General features: G+C 34.8%; 1 protein-coding gene across 3 annotated transcripts in view; it reads right to left on the reverse strand.

Annotated features, from left to right (window-relative positions):
* siz (Brefeldin-resistant Arf-GEF family protein schizo) overlaps positions 1-15,510 on the reverse strand; it is a 194,343-nt gene that overhangs the window by 151,558 nt on the left and 27,275 nt on the right. The gene's annotated exons all lie outside the window — the stretch shown is intronic.

The raw sequence follows: 15,510 nt of genomic DNA on the forward strand, positions 1-15,510 counted from the left end.
AATATGTACATATTATACATCGTTTTACAATTACTGGCCACCTTATGGTGACTGTTTAAAGAACACCGTCAGGTTTTTAGTCGGTATGCCCGATTTAAAGCCGGAACGCCTAGCCGACGGGAGAGCCCGACAGACCCCCGCTTCCTCCCTGGAGCGGGACAAGCAGTAATGTATTTAAAAATGTACAATTGTACAAGGACGGTAACTGTAACATAATCTGTATTCTGAAGACTTTTTATGAACACATAACACCACTAGTGTACCTTCCATTAAAAATTAAACCCCTACATTCATTATGTATGTACATATTTAGAAAAGCTAAGAGGCTAAGAGTGCATGTTAAAGAACCTTTTCATTAAGCTTAGAACTAATGAGTCTGTTATAAGCTAGGATCATAAACTCACTAACAAGAGCACGGAATACATAATATACGTACTTTGAAGCATTAACATTAATCTGAGTATAATATAACTTAAAGGTGACTTGGCTGACTGACTGACTGACATGGTGATCTATCAACGCACAACCTAATCCACTGGACGGAACTAAAATTTGGCATGCAGGTAGATGTTATGACCTAGGCATTCGCTAAGAAGGGATTTTGACTAATTCTACCCCCAAGGGTATAAAATAGGGGATGAAACTTTGTTTAAAAAATCTGTCCTAAGTCATAAACCAGGCTGACAAAGTCGCGGGCAAAAGCTAGTCGTACATAAAACTAGCTTAAATCCATATACATAGACTGCAGAGTTGCATGAAAAACTGCTACGAATTTCCTTAACAATATCTCTTGTATAAAATATAAACGCCCAACCTCATCTGTATAAATTTCGATGATGATTCGTTTTCCCGGGGAGAAACGCTGGCGGCAGCACCGCTATATCATATCGAAACACGACGGGCCAGAGCTTACTGAAATTTATCGCCATCTAATCGCTCATATACCATCTACAGATTCTACAGCTCCACACGTACCCGGGAAATGCTTGCACCGATGTTTTTCAGTTCTGAAATAAACTTTTCGTTTCAGTTTTACAGTGCAAATGCTTTGAAAAACATGCATTTTTATTATTTAATTTTAAAGTGGCATATCGCGTGTATTAAATTGTGGGTGCTGGCTGTAATTTTCACAGATGTTTGACAGTCATTATCAGTAGCCAAAAGCAAGAAAATCTGACAACCAGTCTTTCCAAGGGGTATCGTGTTATGATCCAGGTAACAGGGTGTGAAGGTCCGATAGACAGTTGCTCTATGTAAAATACGGGTATTCAGCGGCAATTAGTAAGACTGTCACGACGGTCACAAGAGCTTGACTGTGTTTGCAAAGTTGTTCAGTGTAACGTGGGTCAAAACGACAAGTAATTCAAAGCAAAAAGCACGTTAATAGACGTCATGCTAAATAAAACTGTCTATTTTTAGTTCCAATGGATATAAATCATTTATTAATATTACTTATTCCGGATCTAAGTGTCAATGTGATTTGTAAAGCGATCATGTCCGTGATAGTCGACCGGAAATATGTTACGACTAAATGTATGAATATAGAATAAGTAAATAGATTTCTCTTCTATTAATAAAAGTAACAGCTACTGATATATTCGTCCGACAACAAATACATTTCACAATATCAATGCTTTAAATTTTTTACTTTGAAACGTCTCTAATGACAATTTTAGGAGGTAAGAGAGTTAAGTTCAGTCTTGACCTGTGAAAACAGCTGCTCTTTCAGATTAAGGTGATCAACACGTTACCTCAAAATAGTGACCATGAATTTGATGTACAGTAGATGTCAACTGGGATACATAGTACGCATACAGGCTGCACTGCCCTTGCTAAAATCAAATTAAGTGGTCTAGACGAAACGTGGGTAAAACATCTATTATTTGTCAACTATCATATTCTTATAATAATAGGTTTATAAAGGCCAAATAAGAAGGTTGAGAAAGACGACGTCAAGGATAGGGCGGGGTGGAAGAAGAGTGTAAGTAAAGCTGAACACCATATAGGACGAATAGCCAGGAAGAGAGAGAGAGAGCGAGGGAGGGGGAGAGAGAATGAGAGGGAGTAAGAGGGTTAGAGGGGTGTGCGGGGAGGGAGACAGAAACTAAACAATGGCAAGTCATTCAATACGATTTTTCTTTTGTAAATCATGTTGCCACGTCAAAAATAGAGCACAATAAATCCCCATTTCCCACACGAGTGGCCACTAAAACAATATCATGTCGCTTAACCAGTAAACAAGCAATTAGTCCGACCCCGAGGGCAATCATCCAATTGTAGCGCGCGCGCCGATTCGTAACGCACCGCTCGGCGACGTCTACGCAACGTTTGATTGAAATGTTACGGCAAATACTGTAATCTGTAGTCGCTTTGAATAGTCGGTTTGAAAGCGGATTTTACATTTATGTACGAGTGTTTTTCATAACTATTTTTTTAAACCCTTAACTGTCCAACTTCTAAGCAATGGTCTCCTCCCGAACGAGGGTGCGGGCCAAGTGTGAGTTGGGGATTATTAAGTAAATTTTATTTTAATTAATAGTTCATTACGTGCGCTTTTTCTAGGCTAAAGCATTGAGAGAGATTTAGACAAAAAGAGAAGCTTTTATTCTGACATTTATGTTAGGAATAACATACACAACAAAAAGTGGACCTGAAACATCTGATGTTTTAAGCTTTTAATTATCGTGACCCTGTAGGTAATTAACAAATTATTGCGCAAGCGCCGTTACGCAACGCATTTTTTTATGAAATTGATTAAGTGTTTTTTATTTTTGCCCACTTAGTAATAAATTCAGTCGTATTGCATCTTAATAATTGGATCTGACAAGAATCTGATAAAAATCTACTAATAGGTATTAAAGAGGTATGATGTTGTTTTTAAAAAACAGATATTTATGCATACTTTTTCATTTCAACCCACAAGAGTACGCTACTCAACCACAACCCACAGCTGAGTACGATTCTTCTTCTCCTACAAAGAGAGGAGTAATACCGCGAGCTACAATATTTAAATAAGTTAATGGAAGAATAACTTTATGAAATCCTAAAGCATTCGATATTACAAAACCGCAACTTTTTAAAACAGCTTGTGTTAGCACGTAGGTGGTAACTTATATAACTGAAAGCAATTTCTTCAGTGCAATATAGTGGAAAAATATTTTATGTGTCATTATTATAGAACATACGTGAACAAAATTAATGTTACCAGTTGATGCTAATAGGGAGGGTCATTGTTCCAACAATTATAACTAGTTGTTCGTCATAACTAATTTGAATTGACAATAATGACGACATAATTGTAGCGCCGGTTAATCTCATCGCTTAAAAAATGTTTGTCATGTAAGTAATCATGCTATATTAATGTGCTATATAAATGTATTGAGAAAATTACACCTGTAATAACGATTTCTTAAATGACACCTAGGACATGACTACCGAAGGAAAGCGCCTCGCTATACGAAATAATGATTATATATACTTAACAGTTTTTCAATGAAAGTTAAGTAGCCTACACTATTACCCACTAAACCTCTCTCTTAGACTGCACTGAACAGAGTACCGAACACAATAGAGCTTTTAAGATTTTTTTAGGCAATGAAGATGGAGTGCAAACCCAATTTTAGCTGTCTGAATCATTTAAAAAAATCTTCCAAGATCTATATCGTCATTATCATCGTAAATGCGGCTATTTCCCGTACAATAAAGCTAACAAAACCATCTGATTCACGCCGGTGAATGAGCTTCACTCTATTTCAGTTGAATACCAGTAAATCCTCGCGAACTAATCCCGGTATAACATAAAAACAAATCGTATCTCAACTATTTATGGCTGTAAAGTGGAATACAGTATGGTTTTATGCAATGTTAGTTTAGTTCCGATGCCATAGGTGGGTTTAAATTGGTGTTTATTTAGATGATACTGACTTATTTTACGAATTGGTCGGTTTGAGCAGTGTTATTGGTTGTTTCGGAAGGATATTTTCGGTTGAAACTAGGACTTAATACTATAATGACGATACTTTGGTTTCGACCAAATGTTTACGACTGGATACTTTTAAAATTGAAACCTGAAAATATATGAAAGCCCTCAGCTTCTCTTGTGGTAAAACATTCTATAGTAAAGCTATTTTGTACATACACGGGTAAAATAAAAAAAAGCAAATGCTTCTACTTTTTTCTTTTACGGAACTTATATCAAATGAATAGTTCATTAATATCAAAGGAAGAATCTGTCTAAAGTTAAACAAGAGAAAAGTAAATTCTTTGCAAACTGCAATCATTAACGTCAGAACACCCACTCAGTATAAGTTCTTAAGTTTCCCACATCTTAGTCAAAGAAATGAATAGTTAAACGTTTTCTATCTCAGTCTATCTTAGGTGGTAAGCGTCTGCTGTTTCAGCCTGCCTGTATATCAAAAGGCAAGCAACAGGTAGGCCAGATTTGAAGGAAAGGGGTCACGTGTAATGAATCATTTATACAGACCCCATTAAGTTCTTTCAGAGTTCGCGTGATTGCCTTAAAGAATTGTATAGCTTTTGACTCTTTTGGTTGAGAAACCTAATTTTCTGACTTAATAAGTGCACCAATTTTCGGTGCAGATTTACAAAAGAATATAAACACTAATGAAAACCAATAATATGAGGCTATCGAAAACATAAATGTGTGAAACTGGGTTACTTAACGCAGAGACGCAAATGTAAGCTCGATTGTAAATCGTTCTAAAACTTCGTAGTGGAATTCTCTCGTTCACATACTACGTACTTTTAGCAGAATTTGCAGAACAGGATCAAATTGAAATTCATTACAACAAACAGTATTAAACGAAGTGAAATTCCTTCACTTAAAGTGAATTCAAATTGTCTATTTCGAAGCTTCCATACTCATGGCTAAATATTAAAGATAAACATATGTCTTACAACTGAACGCCTCCTTCGCCCACACATCGAGAGACCGTGAAATCGGAAATTCTCTGTTCTTATCCCAAATGTATAATTGAAAAAAGCTCGCTAATTCATTGAATTTTAAAAGGAAATCGTTAACAAAATTGCTTTTAGGAAAACCCGGATTCTAAAAAGTCAATTCTGCGCAAAACAATTTTGGAGCATTCCCAGAAGTGGATAAAGTATTTTAAGAAAAAGCAAGCAAAATATAAGCGTATCAGTTTTTTTCAGCGATCACGTAAATGAAAGCTGCAGCTGTTAATTTAAACCAAAGCATTCTTTAAAGAAAGACCTAAACAGCAGTGCTAAACAGGGAAAAGATAATGCTTGGAAGTTAGTGCATAAAAGTTGCGAACGTTGCTGATGGACAGCCAAATTTGGTTAACCTACTCGAGTAAAAAGTTGTTAAGCCTATTAAGTTATGAATCCATTGCGTCAAGGTAAGAGTTACGAATAGCAAAGATTGCTATCAATTACAATACGCTTCGTTTAATTCATGCATTTCCAAGTATCAATTCTAATTTTCCAATATCTAAGCAGTATTACAAACTACGACAAGCTCATTAAAAAACCGTACATTTATTACACGTGGCCAAGGAAAATCAATATGAGCGGAGTGTGTCTCCACTTTATATGGGTCATCGGGTGCAGTCAACAGAAAAAACGATACAGAAATAACTTTAGGGGCTTTTGTAGGTCATATTTTAACACCTCTTAGTTAATACTTTATGTCCTTATTCGGTAAATGTATTTTGAATTGTGGTGGATGTTTTTCTTCTCATCTCTCTCGTTAAAATCGTTTAGTTTTTAGCTTCAAGTTACTAATGTGGAGCTAAAAATCAAACTAGTTAAATAATTTCAATTTACCTACCTAGTTTTTTTAACTTTTAAGGAAATTAAGTATGAATATTATTGAAAAAACGTCACCAATCAAACAACACTTAAGCACAATAATATCAAAAGCGAAACGTATAAAAAATTAACTGTACTGTCGACAAAATAATTGTACAGCAAAATTTATTGAAAGCATGATTGACACTGTGATAAAACTGTCAAACATCGCTATCAGCCATCCGGACTGATAAAAACATCAGCAAAAAAGGTGAAAATAGGTTTTCACACTTCAACGAATATCTATTTTGATATAAAACATGAAAAACGCATTAAAGATTCAACGTTATTTGCTGACGGTACAGTTTTTACTTTGATGTAGCCGCCTTTCGAAGAAGGTTTTAAATATTTTCTTTTTAAATGCTAGGTAATCTGAAACTGCAATATCAGTCTAGCTAAGTACCAATTAATTAAACAGTAATTCAGATGACAGCCTTGGCAACAGTTTCTATCTGTTATCAATTCCTAGGTCGTGTTATTTGCTCAGATTTTTCTACCAGGAAGAATGGAATAGCAGCCCGGAGGTACCTAGTAGATGGGATAACTTCGTTTCTTACTACAATAACAGCGGTTCTGCGAAAAATATGATGGAATCTTGAAAGGAGAAATTAAATTAGAACGGACAATAAATGTATGATTTTCGTAATGCCTTTAAATAGTGGAATTATAAAAATATCTGGATTATAGTAGAATCGACATCAGTAAAATTCGGTTTCACCGCCTCCTCACAAGTATTTAACAGCATTAATATAAAGTATTTCTTTAAATTACCGTATAAAGAATGTCTGATTGCGTCTGAAAATTCATGAAGTTTGATCCTTGCTTCCTTGCCTTATGATGTTGACTGTTAATTAACAATTAAATTCACAAACCTTCGTATAGTCAGATCTTTTAAATCAAACGCGATCATCCAGAAAAACCAACGATATCCCTCACCAGATCAAAATAATTAATTAACCCAGAATTTCGCGGAATCGCCAATTAATATAAATTCAGGTTAACGTGTAGGGTACAATATGTACTAATTTGGTCGAAGTACATAGTGGAGCAGAGGAAACAACCAATAAACCGGGTAATATTCACTTATTTGCGGTTTTTGACGTACTCCCGACGTGTTATTGCGGTCGCGTTAATTAATACATATGGAAAATTCAAGTTTTTCGCGTGCTGAGTGAAAATATGGAGTTTTTAATATTTCGACTTAATTTTTTACTAGTACTTTAAACTGCTATGAAGGTAGTAAAGGACATAAAATCATCGCTTGGCTATCCCCTTTTCACTTTAATATGACTAAAAAAAATTGTATTGATACGGAAAATAGCAACAAGCCAAAAAATATCAATAAGAAGGGGGACTCTACCATTTTATCAATGTAACGGTGTTTTATTTTACTATCATAACATGTTATAACCTAATAATGCTACTCCTACTTAAGCCTAGAGATTTAGAAATACCTACAATTGTACTATCAAGAAATGTTAATCTTAGGATTGACATATCAAAGAGAATTTTATCTGTGTTCTTGAAATTTATCTCTACTGAGTTATTGACTGATATTTATTGTAATTTGGTTACGTCACAAGATAAGTTTTGTGACACAATTCTAAGAAATATACAATATTTTCTTATTTTATTACACGATTGAACATGTCGACTTGCTGATCGATAATTATCTAGGTGTGTTATTTTAAATTCACCATTTGATCTGCAAAGACTACAAAAATGCAGTGAAAGTAATACATATCCATATAAAATGGCCGAAACAAAGATGGAGCAGCAAAATGTATTTCATGATGAAGCAAAATAAAATAAGCAGTGTAAATTAATCAGTTGCCTATAAACACATATCCTTATAAGAATGTTACAATAAGACAAAATATAAGAACCTAGGCAACAACATGGTACTGAAACAAATACGTTCTACTTTAGTTTCCTTATTACAACAACCTGAGACACAAATCGATTCAACAAAACTGCCAATGAACAAATCCAATTGCAAAACTTTTCTGACAAAGATTTATATTCCATTTCTCTCATATTAATCTTTATACAAAGTATAAAATACATTTTAGACGTTGTTTCTTTACGAAATACCTCGACGTTATTTACAAACAATGTTCACAGGCGATTAAACCTCGTTTGCTGGTGATCAAAGCGTTGAACTGTGTGTGGATGAATGGCTTGTAACCGAGTCACGGTTTTTGTATCTTTAGACTTGGTTATGGTTTAAAATTGGTAGTTCTTTTTGTAATATTTGGGTTAGTACAAACAAACATATTCTGGACTTTAAGAAACCTGTTTTTGAGATTTGTTAATTGATTGGTTAAGTATCAACCTGTATGCTTCAATGCAAGAAACAATTAGGCATTCCATACATCTTTAGACTGCTACTTGAATCTCATATATCATAGCTAGAGAATATCCTTAGAAGAAAACTTTTTAGATAGATTTATTCCCACTTACAGTTTAATATAAACATTGGCAATACGTAAATCTCAAGACACAGTGTCCAACAAAGGGCATATTTCAAAGCATTCATATATTTCACTCAAAGAACTTTAGCTTGCACTTTCTCTATGTGCATTATTGATTGGTACTCGCTTTCATACATGTTGCTTTTACACGAACGATCTTCAATGCTGCTCCCACTCCGTATGAGGTCAAGGTCATAGTCCGCCGCGCTGTTCACATGCGGGTCGTTGGTAAATTACACACAATATACAAGCCGTTCATTCTACTTACATAAAATCACGCCTTAATTATCCTCATTTCTGAGTAAGGTTAATGTGTTTTTGGAATTATACTCGAATACAAACAGACCCTATAACCATCCATCAAACTATAACCATATTTTTCCCAAATGACCACTAAAACAACAGCTCATTTGAGAAGCAACAGGCAAATTCCACTATCCTAGAACCCGCTAAGAATACCAAGAAGGTCATAAAAGTAAACATCTAATTAGGCAACCTCACTTTCGAATACTTAACTAGCTAGCTGAGCCAAATTCAATAAAACCCTCCGATACTTAACACCCCAACAGGGATTGCCCAGAATATCGATTAAATTAATGTATTCTTGTTACCGTTGCTACCCACTGTCTTGGAACTGACAGATACCGACCAACCGAAGCTGAAAATTACGGTCGAGTTATGCGAAAATGGAAAATATTATACAACACGAAATAATAAGGCACCGACAGCTGTTTCCAATAACTTCCGTCACAAAACCAAGTCGCCGAGGAAGTGTTAACGAACGTTCAGCACTCATAAATTGTCCCTCGACACCTCATAACTGGCGCCCAACGTGGGGCCGGCGCACCTAAAGATATTTTCCATTACATTCAATGGTACGATTGCGAGAAAGAGACAAAAACCCTAAACATCATTACATTAAAGATCAAGCTCCTTTGTCGCAAGCTCTACGTCCGTGATTACTTTTACGCGACGAAGCAAAATGAACTTTGTACATGAACTAGAAAGATCCGATATCGTGGTTGTTAGTTTTAATAGGAAAGGGCCTATGTGTAGGGGAGTGAGAGCCATGAAAAACACAGGGAATGTTGAAGCCGTCGCGACAGTCTGGAGTGAACTAAAGGCTTTTGTTTTACTAGCACGAACAAACATCGTAAACAAAATTTAGCCAAGCGAGTTTGATAAGAAGTTATTGAAGAAGAAAACTGCTGGTAAAAGAATGTAATAAATAAAAGTTTATTACTGCTTAATTTATTGTAACTTGGCCACTTAATGCAAACCTAATTCTGCTCACAAAGTCGAATGATTTACGAGCGCGTGCCGCGAAATATTTATGCGAGCAATACATTTAATTATTTTCAATTACAGGTCTTAATAACTCGTAATACGAAAGATTTTTCATTTAGAATTGTTATGTAGTAAATGTTCTTAGTAGAAATTATGTCAATAGAAATATAAACATTTTGTGAAACAAGCAATATTTTTTTATAAAATTCTGTTTCTGTATTCCTGATTCAAGATACTCATAAAATCAATATCTTCCAAAGCACCCAGTAGCAACGCGATTAAAACTAATAAATGTGCCGAAATATTCACTCCCTAGGCAAAGCATATCTACCGTGCGCACTTTTACCACCCTCGTCTGGCCTTAGGGCAATTTGTCAAGCGCCCGGACCTACCCTCACGTCCCCTCGTATAAAAAGCATTTGAATAATCGAAATGATGACGTAGCCCTCGATATTGGCAATAGAACAGGTGCAGTAACTATTCAGGAAATGGAAGTGGAACGTTTACGGCGACGTGTCACGTAAGTTTGCATTTTCGGGCGGCATATCCTACAACCTTCGAGCTGGAATCTTTTTTATGATTATATTTAATTAGAATAATTGAGGTAAGTAATATATGAGAGGCCGTTCAGACAGGTTGATATTACCAAAAGGATATGACGTAGAAGCACGCTACTATATTCTTGAGGTTTTAGTACAAGTGTATTGTGCATTCTCCCCCACGTTTATTATGAACTATGGGGTACGGCTAAGGGCTGTTACGAATCGTAGGCACCCTCAGAGAAAGTAAATTGACAATTTATCCGTCTTGACATTGAAGCTATATTTTCACGATCAATAGCCGCAATATTACATTAAAATCATCTCAAAAACTTATAAAAATTGAGATCAAACCTCCAGAGAATTCCAATAAAATAAAATTTTCAGCGCACGCAAGCTTCTTTCTTTGTAAATTCAACACGATTTGAGGTGATTGCATGAAACCGAGTATGAAAAGACCTCAGAAATCAATTACACAGTTCAAAGACAACCTTAGGACGTAAAAAGATCTGCGATATTTAATATCGTGGGTCTTTATTATATCTGGATCTACCCTCGTGTGTGAGTCACTGCAAGGAGGGTGGCCGATGGGGCTCACAAGCTGATATTTATAGAGTTTATCGTCGTTTTATATCGAACCACTGACTATTAAAACGTTGAGAATCATCATCAACGGCCCGTTGTTCTATACAAACGCTATTCCATCAGATAAAGCTATCAAAATCAGATCAACGCCTTTTACAGCGGCCGCAATATAAAATTGATTTCCATAATTTTATTTTGGGCATAGTTCGTGTTTTTATTGTTTTGGCGTAGTAAAACAAAGGTTGGATGAAAGGCTACATAAAATTCGTGGAAATGTAGAAATATTGGGTCTATAAATATTTTAGTAAGAGTTACACGTGCTAGTGCTATTTTCAAGTACGCCAGAGGAGCGTATTATAATTTTATTTTATTAATAAAGCATAAAGCCATATCAATTAAATAAATTATGTTTTATTCCTGTTTCAGTTATTAGTGGTTTTATACACGTGTTCGGAACCACATTGATATTACGCGTATTTTATCAATAAAGTTATCGATGTGTGTTGTAGTGGTTAACATTTAGATTCAGTAACACTTTTATAGAATATGCTGTGATATAAAAGAATAAATACATCATATTCTTCTACAGCATTTTCCTTTACCACGCCTTCTAACATCCGTCATACTATTTTCCGTTCATTCACCAAACAGAATAACGTAAATAAATACCTTTTACCTTACCGTAGTCTTTGGTCAATGCTGACTAATGGTGGGCCGACCTTTACGTCTAATGTATCGAAAGCGTGCAAATATACCGCCGGAGATAACGCGAACTTACGATTACTGAGGGAAAGGAAAGGAAAATGGCTACATTTCGTTAGTTGATGAATACTTTGCTAAATACGAGATTGGTGACACTAGTGACATATTTGTTAAGTAAGATGTGTTATAGTTTAGCCATCTTAGTTACTTTTGTGTAACGTTTTAAGAACTTATAGCAAAAAAATATTATGATCATACTAATATTTTCAAAAATAGTAAGAAACAAATTCTATCTGTAACGCTTTTACGGCTACCGGCTAAAGCGATTTTCACGAACTTTAGATGAGAACCCAAGGTCTTTCTTCTTCCAAAAATCAACCCCTAAACAGCTAAAATACAGGATAACAACAATTTAGTACGCCAACAAAGCCGTGCGGGTCAGCTAGTTAAAAAAAACCTTACGAAAAAAACCTGCCCATACATTTTCATTAACAGCGGATAGTGGTGTGTGTTAATAGTGAAATGTGTGTACTTTCGATACAAAAATGTGTTTGTACATACTACATATAAATTGGTAATGTTTTCTGTTTGTTGTTTCACGCGCGAATGGTTGAGATTTGTTTTGCTGGGAACGGCGTTGTGAACACAATGTAGAGTGATATGATAAACATTACTCTCGTAACACGATGTTCATTTGCGAGGTAATGACGTCATAATTTTGTGTCCAAAGGCTTTTATATTTTTGAGGGGTTATTTATTTTATAGAGTAGCTATGAATGCTTCGGTGTAAACAGTTGTTGAAGCAATAAAAAAATTAAGTCTCTTGGAAAAGGGCCTACGACTTAAAACTACCTAACCAGTTTTTGAGATATGTTATGAACTTAGACTTCACCTATCATATTCTGAGAAGACTTGTGTTCTATAGACACCCTAAGTGGTACAGAAAAGAGATCTAATAACCTAGGAATTTTTAAATAAATTTAACCCATTACTGTCCCACTGCTGGGCAAGGGTCTCCTCCCGTAATGAGGGAGGGGTTAGGCCTTGAGTCCACCACGCTGGCCAAGTGCGGGTTGGGGACTTTGCATGCCCTCAATAAATGTATTAAACAAATTTTAGGCATGCAAGGTTTCCTCACGATGTTTTCCTTCACCGTTGGAGCATGTGATAATTATTTCTAATACACACATAACTTCGAAAAGTCATTGGTGTGTTGCCTCGGGTTCGAACCTGCGACCACTTGCGTGGGAGGTGTCAATTTATACCACTCGGCTATCACTGCCCTAGGAATTTTTAAGTTAGAAAAAAATTAGGAATAGGAGCAGACGGAGAAGAAATAATCGTCAATTCGTATCGTTCAATAAAATCGTAGATCAGAATCTTAATACGCAACTCTTTTTAGTTAAAGATACTTATATAAGTATGCGCTCTAGCTTAAACCGAAAAATCTTGCAAAAAGGCTCAAGAAAAAAAGGAAAGACAACAGTCAAGCGATCGAAGATTTCGTTCCTATTAGAAAATATCGTTGTAAAATCATTTAAACAAATCATTAGATTTTACAAAAGCTTATAGCAACCTAGGAACATAACACCAGCCATAAACTAAACGATTAAAAAACCATCCACATACTCCAACGATTGTTGACTTACTCAAAGTTTTCAATGCGTAACTAAAAAGGTATTGTTTCGCTGTTATATCAGAAACAATGCTATATGATGTGTTGCACGATTTCGCAACGCGTCGCAACACTTCCTTGTTGATAAGTTGCTTTTGTTGATGGAGTTGTTGTAGGTAATGTTGCGTGTCTTGGACTTGATGAAAGTTAAAACATTAAAGTAGAACAATAGTTATTTTAGCATTGTATAAAATAACAATTCGGATTATATTAGGTCGGAGAAAAAGTCTTTTCGCATTATAGTAAGTATGAACTTGTGAATGTGTGAATGATGATGATGAAATAGATCGATTTCCAAATGTAATAATAGAAATGAACCTACATAGTGATTAGATTATTTCTGATATGTGGATTTTGCTAATTAGCAACTGATGTGAAAGCAAAATTCATCTACGTGGTGAAATAATTAGTTTTGTCACTTGCAGTGCTGATGATTATTACCAACGTTTGGCCCAAATTAATAATGATTTAACCACGAATAATATAACCTGCAGGGAAATCTAAAACGTAATTTTATTTTCGTGGAAAAAGTCCGATTAAAATCATTCATATCTTTATGTTTTTTCCGGTAGATTACGTTAATTTTATTGTTATCGCCCTCACGTAGATTGGAAACAATAATAATAACATTATATTTCTATAAACCATATAATAACAAAACTATTATACGGAAGTCCCCTATGAACTCAATCTATGAAACAATAAAAAATAACAAACAATGCGAACTTTACCGGAAAATTTCATCCAAATCTCTTATCTGAGGAATTTTACGTTAAGTAACAAAGCTTTGAAAGTAAACGAAGCACTTTGGTAAGAAATCAAAATAAGGCTATACGTCATAAAACAGTAACATTTTTAACTAACGGGTCTAGTTTTACACATCACATCGTTCGGAAATCGGAGACGCAATAAAATGTTTTTTTTAACACATTCAACAATTGACTACTATATTTCAGCCAATTGATATAAAACTGTAATAAATTATACACCAAAATCTTCTTCAATGATCACTCTGTTTATTAGTAAAAGTTGTATACAAATCCGTTCAGTAGTTTCTGAGATAATCGCGAATATACAGCCAAAGATGTAGGAGTGTGAACTGACAGCTGGAAATTTAGTTTTATACTATGCAGTGAAGTCCAAAGTGAGTTATCACAAAGACGAATCTTAATAGTACATCTCAGAATGGTAACACACTCGTTACGGGACTACAAACGGTAATAAAAAAACATTCATTCATAAGAACCACACAGACATAATATTCTCATCGAGTTTATATTTAAATAAACTTCACATACATACAAAAGCAAATGTTAAATAAACTAAAGCAAAAAGCATGTGAAATAGGCTTGCGAATGTAAATTGACGAACTTCAATCGTTTTGTTTGTTATCGAAAAGTTGTTTTATTCAAAACTTTATTTTACTAACCAAACAAATAAGTAACAATATATTCGCAAATAATTGAGTGTATTAATCATAATAACATCACTTTTCAGTTCAAGAGACGTACAGAATAATGTATTCAGTATTTTGTACAAGAATTAGTAATCTCTACATTTATTTGTATTTTTACATGTTTCTAGCGTTTTTCATAAACTTATCCTCAAGAAGTAATTTTAAAGGACAACACAACAGATAATATTTTTCAGGCATATACAGAATATTATAACAATCCCAGGTTTGATTAAAACTTCAAGTAGGCAACTAAAACAAGTTGATAAAATAACGTTTTTCTTTTACAGTATGATATTTATATGTCAAACAAATACGTCTATTCAGAAGTGAGATGGGTCTAAAGTAAATAATTTTAACTACCCACATAATAACCTAACAAAATTTTATCTCGTCCGTTATTAAATAATTAAAAGTCTATTTATCTTCGTAAATCATAACTCTATACAAAATCGCTAGCCGCTGACGGAGTTCTTGACTCCCCTTTATCAATTAGTCATACATAGCTAACAAGAAAAGCGGTTTTTATAGTACTATCAACTCGGAAGCCGGGCGTCGAGGTCCACTGGGCTAGAAAATAACTGTTCTCTGAGAGTAAAACCTGGAATATGAACTAAGTGATGATAGACTAGGCACACATCAAGATCATAAAAGATATAAGTAACTACGGCGAATGTAGATGAATTGCTTTGAAAGAAAGAAGGATATCAACAAAATAAAATAAATGGGTGAAACGCTCGAAGGTATCGTTAAAATAGAAGAACAAATGTTTTCAAAATATAATAAATACCACTCATGTTAGCAAGGTTATGAAAACGCCCGTCTAATTTCGCGAAACGAAGGCACGCCCGCGAGAGAAGCGTACCAAATTGACGGTAAACAGATATATTTAATGTTTATTCGTGAAAATGGAATAACCGAATAAGTTTACATACATTAAATAAACCGCTTTAGGCGGTCAAT

The sequence above is a fragment of the Anticarsia gemmatalis genome, chromosome 25 (assembly GCF_050436995.1).
Source record: "Anticarsia gemmatalis isolate Benzon Research Colony breed Stoneville strain chromosome 25, ilAntGemm2 primary, whole genome shotgun sequence".
Lineage (NCBI taxonomy): Eukaryota > Metazoa > Arthropoda > Insecta > Lepidoptera > Erebidae > Anticarsia > Anticarsia gemmatalis.